The 15638-nt window shown below is 37.1% G+C and overlaps 1 long non-coding RNA gene across 1 annotated transcript; it reads left to right on the forward strand.

Annotated features, from left to right (window-relative positions):
- Positions 1-4419: 4419 nt before the first annotated feature.
- Positions 4420-14732, forward strand: LOC142169407 (uncharacterized). The gene is made up of 4 exons (XR_012699134.1): positions 4420-5097; positions 11529-12537; positions 12979-13095; positions 14276-14732. It is a non-coding gene; the product is annotated as an uncharacterized LOC142169407 (long non-coding RNA).
- The last annotated feature ends 906 nt before the right edge of the window (positions 14733-15638 follow it).

The following is a 15638-nucleotide window of genomic DNA, read 5'->3' on the forward strand; positions in this document are numbered from 1 at the left end:
ACATAAAGAACTTGAAACTTCCAAATTCGACAACCGATGCCGAAACCAACCAAACCACGTCCGATTGACCCCAAATTTTGCATATAAGTCGTATTCAACATTACGGACTTACTCCAACTTCCAGAATCAGAATCCGACCCCGGTATCAAAATTTCCACTACCGGCCCTCTCCAAAAATTCGACTTTCGCCATTTCAAGCCTAAATAAGCTACGGACCTCCAAAATACAATCCGGACACGCTCCCAAGTCCAAAATCACTCAGCGGAGCTAACGTAATCGACGAAACTCCATTCTGGAGTCGTCTTTATACAGTTCCGACTATGGTCAAAATCCTAAGACTTAAGCTCCCGTTTTAGGGACTAAGTGTCCCAAAACACTCCAAAACGCAAAACGAAACCTCCCGGCAAGTCACAATAGCAAAAATAAATATAGAAGAAGCAGTTAAATAGGGGATCGAGGCTATAACTCTCAAAACGACCGGCCGGATCGTTACATCCTTCCTCTCTAAAAATAATTGTTCTTCCTCGAACGAGCATAAAGACATACATGAAGTGGTGAAAAGGTGAGGGTAACGGCTACGCATAACATGCTCAGTCTCCCAAGTTGCCTCCTCGACCGGATGTCCCCTCCATTGAACCTTCACAGAAGCAATGTTCTTTGACCTTAGCTTTCTGACCTGCCTACCTAAAATAGCCACTGGCTCCTCAACATAAGATAGATCCTTGTCCAATTCGACTGAGCTGAAATCCAACACATGGGACGGATCGCCGTGATACTTGCGGAGCATAGAAACATGGAATACCGAATGAACTCCTGCTAGACTGGGAGGCAAGGCAAGTTAATAAGCAACCTCCCCAACTCACCGCAACACCTCAAATGGACCAATAAACCTTGGGCTCAGCTTGCCCTTTTTCCAAACCTCATAAATCCTTCATAGGAAAAACCCGGAGTAAGACTCGCTCTCCAACCATGAATGCCACATCGCGAACCTTCCGATCCGCATAACTCTTCTGTCTGGACTGGGAGGCTGGGCTGTGTGAAGTATATCCCGAATCACCTTAACCTTTTCCAAGGCATCCTCAACCAAGTCCGTACCCAATAATATGGCCTCGCCGGGCTCGAACTAACGCACTGGGGACCGACAACGCCTACAATACAATGCCATCTGAATGCTGGACTGATAACTGTTATTGTAAGACAACTCCGCAAGTGGCAAGAACTGGTCCCAAGCACCCCCAAAATCTATCACACACGCACGGAGCATATCCTCTAATATCTGAATAGTGCGCTCGGACTGCCCGTCCGTCTGAGGGTGAAATGCTGTGCTCAAGTCAAAACGAGTACCCAACTTATATTGTACAGCTCTCCAGAACTGTGATGTAAACTGCGTACCCCGGTCAGATATAATAGATACTGGTACGCCATGAAGCCTGCCGATCTCACGGATGTAGATTCGAGCTAGCTGCTCGGAAGAATAGGTAGTCATTACAGGAATGAAATGAGCCGACTTGGTCAGCCTATCCACAATCACCCAAACTACGTCAAACCTTCGCTGAGTCCGTGGAAGTCCAACAACGAAATCCATAGTGATCCGCTCCTATTTCGACTCTGGAGTCTCTAACTTCTGAAGCAATCCACCTGATCGTTGATGCTCATATTTTACCCGCTAGCAATTCAGACATCGAGCCGCATACTCTACTATGTTCTTCTTCATTCTCCTCCACCAGTAATGTTGTTTCAAGTCCTATTACATCTTTGCGGCACCCGGATGAATAGATTACCGCGAACTATGAGCCTCCTAGAGAATAAACTCACGCAAACCATCTACATTGGGCACACATGCCCTGCCCTGCATCCTCAATGCACCATCATCTCCAATAATGACCTCCTTAGCATCACCGTGTTGGACCGTGTCCTTAAGGACAAGCAGATGGAGATCATCATACTGACGCTCCTTGATACGATCATAAAGAGAAGACCGAGAGACCACACAAGCCAATACTCGACTCGTCTTAGAAATATCTAATCTCACAAACTGGCTGGCTAAGGCTTGAACATCCAACGCCACAGGCCTCTCTGTTGCTGGTAGATATGCTAAGCTCCCCAAACTCTCTACCCGATGACTCAAAGCATCGGCCACCATATTGGCCTTCCTAAGTAACCTCCTTGGCACCACCTCGTAGTACCGTCTCTCTGAGAACCAATAAGTGTAGATCGTCGTACTGACGAGCCTTGATCTGCTCGAATAATGAAGACTGAGCAACGACGCATGCAAAAACTCGGCTGGGCTCGAAAATATCCAACCTCACTAGTCTGTTAGCCAAGTACTAAATGTCCAAAGCCAATGGCCTCTCCTCCGCTGAAATGAATGCCAAACATCCCATACTCTCAGCCTTTCTGCTCAAAGCATTCACAACCACATTTGCCTTACCCGTATTATAAAGAATGGTAATATCAAAGTCCTTTAGTAACTCAAGCCACTTGCGCTACCTCAGATTGAGATCCCTCAATACTGGAAGCTGCGATGATCGGTGTAAACCTCACAGGACACCCCATAAAGATAATGCCTTCAGATCTCAAGAACATGAACTATCGCGGCCAACTCTAAATCATGTACGGGGTAATTCTTCTCCTGAGGCTTCAGCTGACATGAAGCATATGCAATATCTAACCCCTCCTGCATTAATACACAACTCAAGCCAACACGTTAATTATCGCAATACATAGTATACATCCCTAAACCGGAAGGCAACACTAACATCAATGATGTAGTCAGTGCTGTCTTGAGCTTCTGAAAGCACACCTCACAATCATCGGACCATTGTAACGGAGCATCATTCTGGGTCAATATAGTCAAAGGTTTTGCGATAGATGAAAATCCCTCCGCAAACCAACGATAATAACCTGTTAACCCCAAGAAGCTCCTGATCTCGATTGCTGTGGTAGGACGAGGAAAACTCTAGACTACCTCGATCTTCCTGAGATATACCTTGATACTCTCGCCTGATACAACATGCCCCAAGAATGCCACAGAATCTAACCAGAACTCGCACTTAGAGAACTTAGCATATAGCTTTTGTTCCCGCAAGGTCTGAAGCACCACTCTCAAATATTGCTCGTGCTCCTCCATGGTACGCGAGTAGATTAATATGTCATCAATGAAGACAATGACAAACGAGTCAATATATGGCTGGAACACCCGGTTCATCAAATCCATAAACGCCGCTTGGGTGTTGGTCAAACTGAATGACATCACTAGAAACGGGGAATTTTATTTAGGGGAACGGGGTTCTAAAAGTCAAAATGACCGGTTGGGTTATTACAGAAGTTGAGTTGCACTGAGGTACCTATTGACGTGTTTGGTGCTGGCACATTAGGCTATGACATGCGCTCTGTCTAGCTTCCCGTACATTTGATTTGAATTGTGATGCCTGAGTAAAATAAATAGCATACTCTATGACATCGTTTCTCGGTTGTTTGACTTGTATGCTTCATAGTGCAATATTGCTTAAATTTTCTCAACTATATGTGCTTGCTTGACTTTAGAGTTGAACAGAACCATCTTGATTAATTCATGTGCAATGTGTGTGTGAGTTTTTGTGATCTTCTGTGCTATCCTATGTAGTCCACAACTTGCCCTCTGTGTTAATCAAAGCGAAATTATTAAGTTGTGCTAGTCTAGGAGATGACGTAGGCGTTTCTTGCTTGATCATAGATGTGCTTGTCACTTAAAAATAAAATTTTCCGTTGCTAGCCCCTTTGAGCCTATAGACCTTTTTTTTTTGCACTCACATTACAAGCCGTACCCCTATTTTGTTCTTAATTGGAGATTGTTGAACCTTTACCTCCTAAGGCACTTAGTCGCTAAAAGAAGTAAGGTGAGAGATTGGGGAGTAGCTTTCAAGTAGAACCATGGAAGGGCCCTTAAGGTGCACTAAAGTTGTGAAAATAAATGTCACTAATCGATGAACCTTAATGTATGGAGTACGTGTAGGGAAAAAAATGAGAAAAGGAAAAAAAATTGCAAGAAAGAAAAAAGATTAGTTCAAATAATGTAGAAAAACACACACCTCCTAATCTTACTAATGAGTGCTAGGGAAATATAGAAGTGATTAATTGAAAAAAAAAAAAAAAAAAGGAGTATGTTGTATATTGGTTGTGGGGAGTGAATTGATTGAGAAGTCTCGATTTTAATATTCTACCGCAACTAGATAATTAAATAATGTAGTAAACGCTAAAGTTTTATGTCTTTCTTTCCCGACCAGATAAACGTGGGTTTAATTAAGTAACAATTTTAATATTCTCACGTGGGTTTGTTTTTGCTTTTCCTCTCGTACGCAAGCCTCTGCCTTACTTACTGCTTATATATATATATATATATATATATATATATATATATATATGTACTCCGGAGTTGTATGAGAAACAGACTCATCCATATATATCCCTCTTCAAGTAGATTAATTCTGATAAATGAAATGCCGATGGATCGGCGGTTGTACGCAGCTGCTAAAGAAGGTGACATGAAAGTTCTGGAAGAATTCAAGAGCCAGTTCACCACCCAATTAACTCCTTACAACAATACTGTCCTCCATATTGCAGCTCAAAATAAAGGTTTCTATCGGAAAAATAACCCAAGAGATTTTCTTGCTATGGCCGGTCCAGAGTTATTTTCCAGCTTGAATTCTAATGGAGATACTTTTATTCATATGGCTGCTAGGAATGGCAACGCATATCTCGTCGAGGCCTTTATCAACTACATGGAAATTGTTGAGGGCTCGACGGGGTTATTGATATAGAAGCTGGCATTCGGAAAACCAGAGAGATTTTGAGGATTACTAACAGATGGAAAAACGACCTTGCACGAAGCTGTAAGGCAGTGGCATAATCGCAGTGTGGTAGAATTATTGGTCAAAGAAGATCCTGACTTCTCATATCCGCCTAACAATGCTCGGAAGACTCCACTGTATCTAGCTGTGGATATTGAAAATGAAAAGGCATTATTGGAACACATCTTGAACAACTCCACTTCACCATCTTATGCTGGTCCCTATGGCACAACTGTGCTACATGCAGCTGCAATGTATAATACTACAGGTATCTCCCTTTCCTCATGACTTTGCATTATTTTTACCAACATTAGTAACTAACAATAGGCAAAAAGACCTTTGGGGATGCCCAGTTGGTTTGGAGAGCGGCCATCCATACCTAGAATCGATCCCCTCAATCAAAAGCGGATTCAGGATTTCAAGAGGATGAGTGCACTATTGTGAAGATGCGGATTTAGAATTTATATTTGACGAGTTTAATTTTAGTATCTACCATGTACCCACTATAATTTTGAAATTATAGGTTCAAAATAACGTACCAGATTAAATGAGAACCTCTATAAATTGGTCATCTCCCCACCCATTAGGGTTACCGTATTTATTTTCTCTCTTCCATCACTAAAGTCGGCGGTAACGAAAGTTAGGACAAGGGGCGAGAAACCAATTTGAATTAACGTTTTTGCTTCGTGATAATGGCTTATGATTCAGGTATATTTTCTATAATGATTATATATAAGATTGTTATGTTCAAGATCTTGGTATGAATTAAAAGATTTATGCCTACATGTGGTATCCGAGCCTGGATTGCTTGAACTTATAATCTTCACTAAAGAAAACAAATGAAATATTCTTTAGTGGTCTACTCTAAGAAGGAATAGTAATGTTGGTATGAAAATTGTCTGTCGCCATGGGCTTAACGATATGATCAGTTAATATTAATCATTCACTGTGTTCTTTTTATTTATTTAATGTGTGCTCAATTTTAAAGTTTATATTTCAACTTAGAAATCTGAAAGCTTTCTTAAGTTCTGGGTAATTACGGTTTTAGCATGACAAATTGGATGTGGGTTTCTAGTGCTTGCAAAACTGTTTTGATCCTTTTGAGTTAAACTGTAATTATCGTTGCTTTCTTGGGCCCTAAGTATGTATTAATTTGATATTAAACACTGAAAGTTAATTATGATGTCTCTTCCATTATTATGTTTTGGAACCCTTCTGGACCATTAAAGCAATTAAATTACTTCCTGATACATATAAATTCCCATAGTTGCACGTAAATCACACATAATACATTGATTGTGATATGATTCTTATATTATATTGTGCAATGCGTAATGTTATATGCTTAAAGTTACATATAGTTTGTTAGTCACCAAAGTGATCAAACTATAGTGTTTAAAGTATTCACATGCATATAATCTTTTGATAATTATTTTATGTGTGCACTTATGTTTATATAGTTTGTTAGTCACTAAAGTGGCCAAGCTAGTATGTTTATGAAAAACATGCATACATAAAAGTATAATTTATCCATAAAATTAATGAAATGCCTATAATTGAAAATTAGTGGATAAATTAATTTTCACTATTGATAGAGCTTAAGGATTTACCCAAAGGTGGATCAATTATTCTATGAATAGTGAATATGATGAGGTAAATTAATATTCTTAGTCAAATATGCATTGTATGTCCAAAGATGGCATATATGTTTGGTTAAAAATATTTCATTACCTATTAAAAACTAAAGGGCACTTAAATTATGATAGTGTGTCGTAGTATTTACCCAAAGGAGAATTACGATATGCTTTAACTGTTTTGTTGAATCCATATTGATTTGTGAGCATGTATTATCTATTTTGCAGTTATTTCTCTTCATTTGCATGCTTCGTCTGTTACTGTGTTCAATGGATTGAACTTTTCTGAATGGCATGAACAAGTCCAGTTCCACTTAGGTGCAATGGATCTTGACTTGGCTCTGCTGAATGATAAGCCCACTGCCATTATTGATACGAGCAGTGCGGATGAGAAGTCTTTCCATAAAGCACGGGAACGCTCTAACATGTTGAGTCTTATGTTTATACGAATGAGTATTGCCAACAACATTAAGAATACTATTCCACAAACAGAAAGTGCCAGGTAATACCTGAAGTTTGTGGAAGAATGTTTTTGTTCTGCAAATAAGTCTCTCGCTGGTACACTAATGGCTGAACTCATGACCATGAAGTTTGATGGGTCGCGTAGGATGCAAAATCATATCATCGAGATGACTAACATTGCAACAAGACTTCAGACCTTGGGGATGAAAGTTGATGACTCCTTCTTGATTCAGTTTATTCTGAACTCGTTGCCTCCTGAGTATGGACCTTTTCAAATTAAATATAACATTATTAAGGATAAGTGAAATGTTAGTGAATTGTCCAGTATGCTTACTCAGGAGGAGTCAAGACTTAAGAAACAAGAGAATTATTCAATTAACCTCATGGGTCAAGGAGCTGGTAAAGGACTTAAAGTGAAGCCCAACAAGTTCAAGAAAAAGAAAGCACCTGTTAAAGCTCCACAGGATGCTAAGAAGGAACATAAGGTAGATACGTGTCGTTTCTGTAACAAGGAAGGACACTATCAAAAAGATTGCCTGAAACGTAAAGCTTGATTCGAAAAGAAAGGTACAATTAGTGCTTTTGTACGTTTCGAATCAAATTTAATAGAATTTTTTAATAATACTTGGTGGCTTGATTCTGGTGCAACTGCTCATGTATCTACTACGTTGCAGGGATTCCTTACGATCCAAACTACAAATCCAAATAAGGATTTCTTGTTCATGGGAAATCGTATGAAGGATCCAATTGAAGGCATAGGGACTTATCGTTTGATCATGGAGACTGGACGTCACCTTGATCTATTACAGACTCTTTATGTACCTTCAGTTTCTAGGAATTTGATTTCTCTTTCAAGACTTGATGTTTCTGGATTTGATTTAAAGTTTAGAAATAGATGTTTTAATTTATATAAGAATGCTATTTTTTATGGTTCTGGTTTTCTTAGTGATGGTTTATATAAATTAAAACTCGATATTGGTTTTTCTAAATCCCTTCTTAATGTTCAACATAATGTTGGAATTAAACGTAGTTCACTAGATGAAAGTTCTGCTTGCTTGTGGCATAGACGTTTGGGTCATATATCCAAAGAAAGGTTAGAAAGATTAGTAAAGAATGAGATTCTTCCGAATCTGAATTTTACTGATCTTACTATATGTTTGGATTGCATTAAGGGAAAGCAAATCAAGCATAGTAAGAAAGGTGCTACAAGAAGCACCCAGCTTCTAAAAATTATACACACCGATATTTGTGGACCCTTTGATGTTCCATCTTTTGGTGGAGAGAAATATTTTATCACTTTTATCGATGATTTTTTACGTTATAGAAACATCTATTTGCTGAAAGAAAAATCTCAAGCAACAGATGCTCTCAAGGTGTTTGTTAATGAGGTTGAAAGGCAATTAGATAAAAAGGTAAAAATTATTAGGTCAGATAGAGGTGGTAAATATTATGGAAAATATAATGAATTGGGACAATGTTCGAGTCCATTTGCAAAGTTCCTCGAGGAACATGGCATATGTACACAGTATACTATACCAGGAACACCTCAACAAAATAGTGTTGCAGAAAGGCGTAATCGAACACTTATGGATATGGTTAGGAGCATGCTGAGTAATTCATCAATACTCAAATTATTGTGGATGTATTCTCTTAAAACCGTTGTATATTTATTAAACAGGGTTCCTAGTAAGGCAGTTTCAAAGACCCCTTTTGAACTGTGGACATGAAGGAAACTTAGTTTAAGGCACCTACATGTTTGGGGTTGCCCAGCGGAAGGTAGAGTTTATAATCCACAAGAAAAGAAATTAGATTCTCGAATAGTAAGTGGTTACTTTATTGGTTACCCAGAGAAATCTAAAGGGTATGTGTTTTACTGTCCAAATCATAGTTCGAGAATTGTTGAAACCAGTAATACAAGATTTATTGAGAATGGTGAAGTTAGTGGGAGTATTGAAAAGCAAAGTGTGAAAATAAAAGAGGTGAGGGTCAATATTCTATTACCCACGAATGTGCCTACTTTCACACAAATACCAAATATTATTCCAGTTGTTGAAGAACACTTTGACAACACCGAGCAATATTTGGATGAAACACTTCATAAAGAAACTGACTCACAAATATCTGACACAAATGAACCAGAAGAAATGCCATTAAGAAAATCTCAAAGAGTTAGAAAATCGGCTATGTCGGATGATTACGTGGTTTATTTGCAAGAGTCAGATTTTGGCATTGGTCTTAATAAGGATCCGGTTTTATTTTCACAAGCCATAGAAAGTAATGAGTCTAAAAAATGGATTGATTCCATGAAGGAAGAGCTAAAATTCATGGAATATAATAAAGTCTGAGATCTCGTTGAATTACCAAAAAGTTCTAAAAGAATCGGGTGTAGATGGGTCTTTAAGACCAAACGCGATTCAAATGGTAATATTGAACGATACAAAGCCAGACTTGTTGCCAAGGGTTATACTCAGAAAGGAGGCATTGATTATAAAGAGACCTTTTCACCGATCTAAAAAAAACTCGTTAAAAATTATTATGGCTTTGGTGGCTCATTATGATTTAGAGTTATACCAAATGGATGTGAAAACTGCCTTTCTTAATGGAGACCTCGAGAAGGAAGTTTATATGGAACAAACAGAGGGTTTCGAAACTAAAGAAAAAGGTCAAATGGTGTGTAAACCGAAGAAGTCAATATATAGACTTAAACAAGCCTCATAACAATGGTATATAAAGTTTAATGATTCCATAACATCTTTTGGATTTGTGAAAAATACCGTTGATCGGTGTATATACCAAAAGATCAGTGGGAGCAAGTTTATATTTTTAGTCCTATATGTTGATGATATTCTACTTGCTGCTAATGATTTAGGCATATTGTGTGAGACTAAAGATTTTCTCTCTAAGAATTTTGAAATGAAAGATATGGGTGAGGCATCCTATGTGATAGGAATAGAAATATTCTGTGATAGATCACAAGGATTATTGGGATTGTCTCAGAAAGGCTATATCGAAAGAATTCTAGAGAGATTTAATATGAACAATTGTTCAGCAGGAATTGTTCCAATTCAAAAAGGGGACAAATTTAGTCTCATTCAATGCCCTAAGAATGATGTAAAATGAAAGAAAATGAAATCAATAATGATGTAAAACGAAAGAAAATGAAATCAATTCCTTACTCTTCAATTGTTGGTAGTCTGATGTATGCTCAGACTTGCACAAGATCGGATATTAGTTTTGCGATCGGAATGCTAGGAAGATATCAGAGTAACCCAGGAATTGATCACTGAAAAGCTGCAAAGAAAGTTTTGAGGCACCTGAAAGGAACGAAGGATTACATGCTCATGTATAGGAGATCCAAGCATTTGGAAGTTGTTGGATACTCGGATTCAGATTTCGCTGGATGTATTGACACTAGAAAATCCACGTTTGGTTATTTGTTCCAATTAGCTGAAGGAGCAATATCGTGGAAGAGTATCAAATAGTCTGTCATTGCTATATCCACGATGGAAGAAGAATTTGTGGCATGTTTTGAAGCCATAATTCATGCATTATGGCTGCGAAACTTTATTTCAGGACTTGGGGTTGTCGACACCATTACCAAGCCGCTAGAAATTTACTGTGATAATTCTGCAGCAGTATTCTTCTCCAATAATTATAAGTACTCCAAAGGTGCCAAGCATATGGAATTAAAGTACTTTACCGTCAAGGAGGAAGTTCAGAAACAAAGAGTGTCACTTGAGCATATTAGAACTGATCTCATGATTGCAGATCCGTTAACGAAAGGTTTACAACTAAAGACATTTAAGGAATATGTACATAGAATGGGTCTTGGCTATATTTATGATTGATGTATTTATGATTTTTGACATTCTGAGCTCATTTATGTGTTTCTGATATACATTAATGATTTCCTGTTTCTCATAATAGTGTGCATATTATTGTTTTGAGATGTTGCAGGAAAAGTCTCAATGAGACATTATTGTAGACCATAATATTTTACAACTTATGAACCTGAAACGATAAATTACTAATGTTGTAGTATATGGAAGGGAGTATGTAGAAAAATTATATATAACCGCCATAACTCACATTTACTAGTTTATCGTATTGTGATATTTATGGTGGACATTATAGAAGAGATTTATTTATGCGCAACTAATGTTCCTATATTAAATATTAATATTATGTGATTATTGGGCCAAATGGGAGAATGTAAGATTTTCTTATGTTTTGGTTGCCCAATAAATTTAAGGTCCATAATTAATATTTAATTAATGAGTAAATTACATCCATCCGATCGGTTATTTGATGGACGTACCGGATTAAATGAGAACCTCTATAAATTGGTCATCTCCCCACCCATTAGGGTTACCGTATTTACGTTCTCTCTTCCATCACTAAAGTCGGCGGTAACGAAAGTTAGGGCAAGGGGCGAGAAACCAATTTGAATTAACGCTTCCGCTTCGTGATAATGGCTTATGATTCATGTATGTTTTCTATAATGATTATATGTAAGATTGTTATGTTCAAGATCCTGGTATGAATTAAAATATCTATGCGTACACGAGCATGTCGCACAGGGCTTACTTGATATAGTTTGCAGGCTATTACACAGTGGGAGATTTATCCAGTGTGCATAGAGTGCTCACCCGAATGGCAGAGGCTGTAGCGACTGCGAATTTTCCTGAGTTCCAAAAAAAATAGATAGGCAAAAAGATCTCTTTATAACTTTTTTCTGACCACTCTAGCTCAAATCTACCCCAGATCAACTTAAAATCAAGCTCTGGATGTCCTCTCTGTAGATATGGAAGATCAATACATGTTCTCCAACAAGGAGTATATAATTTATGTGATCCTTATTTGTATGGAATTCATAAATTGTTGTTAGCCTTGGCAAAGAGGAGGTATGACATTTTTCTTGAGAATTAAAATATATACTTGGACTTTCTCTTTTCTGATATTTTATACTCCCTTTGTCTCAATTTATTTTGCTGATGTCAAGTCGATATTAAAAACATTGGTGATATCTAAAATAAAAAGGATAAAGAAAGCATAGTAAAAAAATTTCTCTTCTAAATATTCTATAACTATATTTTTTACCCCATTTATTCACATTTGTTAGAGTGATGCCCTTACTAACTAAGATATTTTTCTTGGGTAAAATGCATGGAAATGATACTAAGAAAAAAAATCAAGTCTGACAAAGCAAGTAGATGGTTTTGGGTGGAATCCTCTCCATTTTGCGGCTTATGTAGGGTTTAAACTATCAGTGAGGACATTATTAATGGTGGATAAACATATGGCTTATGGAACTATTAAAAAAGAAAATAAAACACCTCTGCATTTAGCAGTCATCAATAATAAAATGCAGGCCGTTGAAGAGATTATAGAGCCTTGGACGCGGTCACTAGTCAAGGCCAAAATGTTTTTCACATTGCATGCGCTAAGGAGCATTGGAAAATGATAAGATTCTTCCAAGAACAACGGCTGCACAATAACATCTTTGTGCAAAGAGACGCAGACGGGAACGTGCCCTACAAGGTTACGGGGAAAAGCGTGTCGTTTCAGTCTCACCCTTGCGGGAAGAATTAGATCGCAACAATATCAGATGGGTAAGTATTTGTTTATACGATGCAAGTTTCTTTTTAGTCTTTTCCTATTAAAAACACTTATCAGTTAGTTTTACAAGACAAAAATTGCATACTCATTCCGTTTCAAATTAGATGAGGTACTTTTTTTTTACTCTGTTCCAAAATAAATAATATATTTCTAAATTTAAAAATAATTCAACTATAAACTTTTTATTTTACGCATTTTACTCTTAATGAGAAACTTTTATAACCACACAAATGTCATGGACCCACAAAGTTTTTACCCCTTAAACTCTTAAGACCACAAGTTTTAAAAGTCTTTTTTTTCTTCTTATACTCTAATCTGTACCGAGTCAAACTACCTCATCTAAATTGAAAACGGATAGGTAGTTTTTTTCTACACCACAATTGAGATATACACTAACTCATAAAATAATTAGAGATTTTTAACTCTATTTTCAGACAGAAATACTTGAGAAGCGGTTCAAAGGATGCATGGAAGTATGGAAACGTTGGATATTGAGTTTGGATATTGGATCGCTCTATGTGGGCTGACCCGACCCATCTAAAAGAGATAAGGTAAAAGGAAGTTACTCAAAAAAAAATCACCGTACACAATTAAAGAGTGATGGGGTTAATCAGTTTTTGAATGTGGATTAACTTCTCTTTTATATATATCACGTAAGTTTCCTTCTTCTAAACAAGATAGAGGAAAACAGAAACTTTCTTCTGCTTCCAAAAAAAATCACACAAGGATAAAAGACACTTAGTTCGTGAAAATTCTAACTTTGTTTCCAAGAGATTCAAAGTTCGACTTGGGCAATTCTTTTGGTGGTGAGTTCAACAATCTCCATTGCGATAAAAAGATACACAACTTGTTGTTCTAACCCCTCATTTTTCCTACAATGATATCAGGAGCCATTATTGTGTATTCTATGTACATAAATATGGATACACAATGAAATTTTTTTTCTGGGGAAATAGAAAACCTTTTTTGTTTTTCCATTAACAGAGTATGGGAGAAATATTAATAGAGTTGAAATTTCTGTATTGATGTCGCATAAATTTCTTTCATTGAAACTTGTGAATTTCTTTGTGTGTTGATGCCGCATGAATCTCGGGCAATTGCTTTCTGATTTTGGCATCAATCTAATGTCTTCAAGTGATATGATGTATCACTGGATTGATCAAAAAAAAATCAGAAAGGATTTTAGGCATTGATTCAAAAGCATTAGGTACAGGTTTAAATTACTACTAATTTGGCATGCCTATGGACCATGGTAATGTTAAATATTAGTCTAAGTGTTAAAACTTATTTCATATGTGAATGAATGGCAGAGAACAATGGCAAATGGAAATATAACTTAAGTTTCATATTGATCAAAAGATGTCTGCATCCTGCTAGAGAAAGAGATTTCAACGTGTTGTTCTGTTTTTTTTTCTTTCCATTTCTTTCTCTTTTGTCCTTTCTCAATTGGTGAAACAGTGGAAAGACGGTAAAGATAAGAACGGCAAAAGATATTTAAAAAATTCAAATCTTGAAAGTATGGATTGTATACAACAACAGAAACTTGCCTGAAAAGAATTTTCTCTCTGTGTGGACCATGAACTGATATAAACTGGCCCTAATATTTCTTAATATAGAAAATTAGTTTAGCATTAATCCCTTACATTGATGTACTTCTACGAGTTATTGTGACACATGTTATCACATTGGATGGTTATAGCCATTCTTATTGTTTCCTTGGTCCTATTTTAGATATGGCTGAAGAGGGACAAGTTCGAATTACTTCAAGTGGGAGTTCTCGAAGTCAATGAAGGGAACAACGTAGAAGGGTACGTCGTCGCAGGACTTATTTCTATAATGATTCAGACTCGGAACCTGAAGTCATCAGGAATGTCCCAAGGGCGAGACAAAATGAGTTAAAGGATCGAAGGGCTGAACGAAGGGAAAGAGAAAAGAAATTTAGGGAGTTTAAAAAATTTAAAATGGGCCCTGATGTTTCCATTCCTAAATATGTACACCTTTTTCAGTTAAAAAGATCTGAATTGGCTAATTACGTAGAAATTACTGATTGGGAAGCATTGGCTATTTTAGCGGACTCTCTTCGAGAGCCTTGGGGTGAAATTTTAACTGAGATTTATTATGATATTTGGTCCAATGCACCTTTTAGCATGTATATGCAAGAGTTAGTGTTCGATTGATACATGTATGTCCTAGCAAACATGTAAATTGTTATTATGTGTTTTATCTTAATGAAATTTAAATTAGGTTACTTGTCTCACCAGTTACATACATTGTTTATCATATTTTTTTGTAATGGATTGAGACTTGAAATAAAGTACACACTAAGAAGTGATTTTAATATTAATTAGAATATTTAGATATAGATGATGAATAGAAATGTAGTGACCGTTCGATTCTATACTAAATATAGAATTAATATTATAATTAATTTACTTGAGTGTGTAGTCATATGCATAAATTGACTGAAGTATATATTGATGAGTTAAACTTGTAATATTGTCTCTAATAACAGACATGGCATCGAAAAGTATCATTGCTGACTTGAACAAGGGTGACAAACTGAATGGTGAAAATTACGACATCTGGAGTCGTAAGATGTGGTATGTACTCAAAGAGCAAGATGCTCTTGAAAGTATTAACCATGCTATGAGTCACCCAGAGGAGGGTAACACTGCCCAACACATGAGGGATCTGGAAACTTATAATATTTGGAAGAAGAAAGATTCCACTGTACGTGGAATTATTGTAAGTTCAGTTGCCGATGATCTCATCCACGAATGTGAACAATATCCTACTGCTCAAGCCATGTGGACACATTTAAGAGAGGCATATGGGGGTACAACTGTGACTCACCTTCGACAGCTGACAATCAATTTTGACACGTACAAAAAGCGTCATGATCACAGTGTCAAACAATATCTAAGGGTGATGTCAAATATGATTGCTCAACTCAAAAGTGTTGGCCATGTTCTCTCTGATGAGCAGCAGGTTCAGGCAGTGATTCGATCTCTTCCCAATAATTGGGAACATCTGAAGGTTAAGCATCAAAACTTTTGCTGATGTTGCCCGTCATGTGGAGCTTGAAGACGAGCGG

Source organism: Nicotiana tabacum, chromosome 15, assembly GCF_000715075.1.
Source record: "Nicotiana tabacum cultivar K326 chromosome 15, ASM71507v2, whole genome shotgun sequence".
NCBI classification, from domain to species: Eukaryota; Viridiplantae; Streptophyta; class Magnoliopsida; order Solanales; family Solanaceae; genus Nicotiana; species Nicotiana tabacum.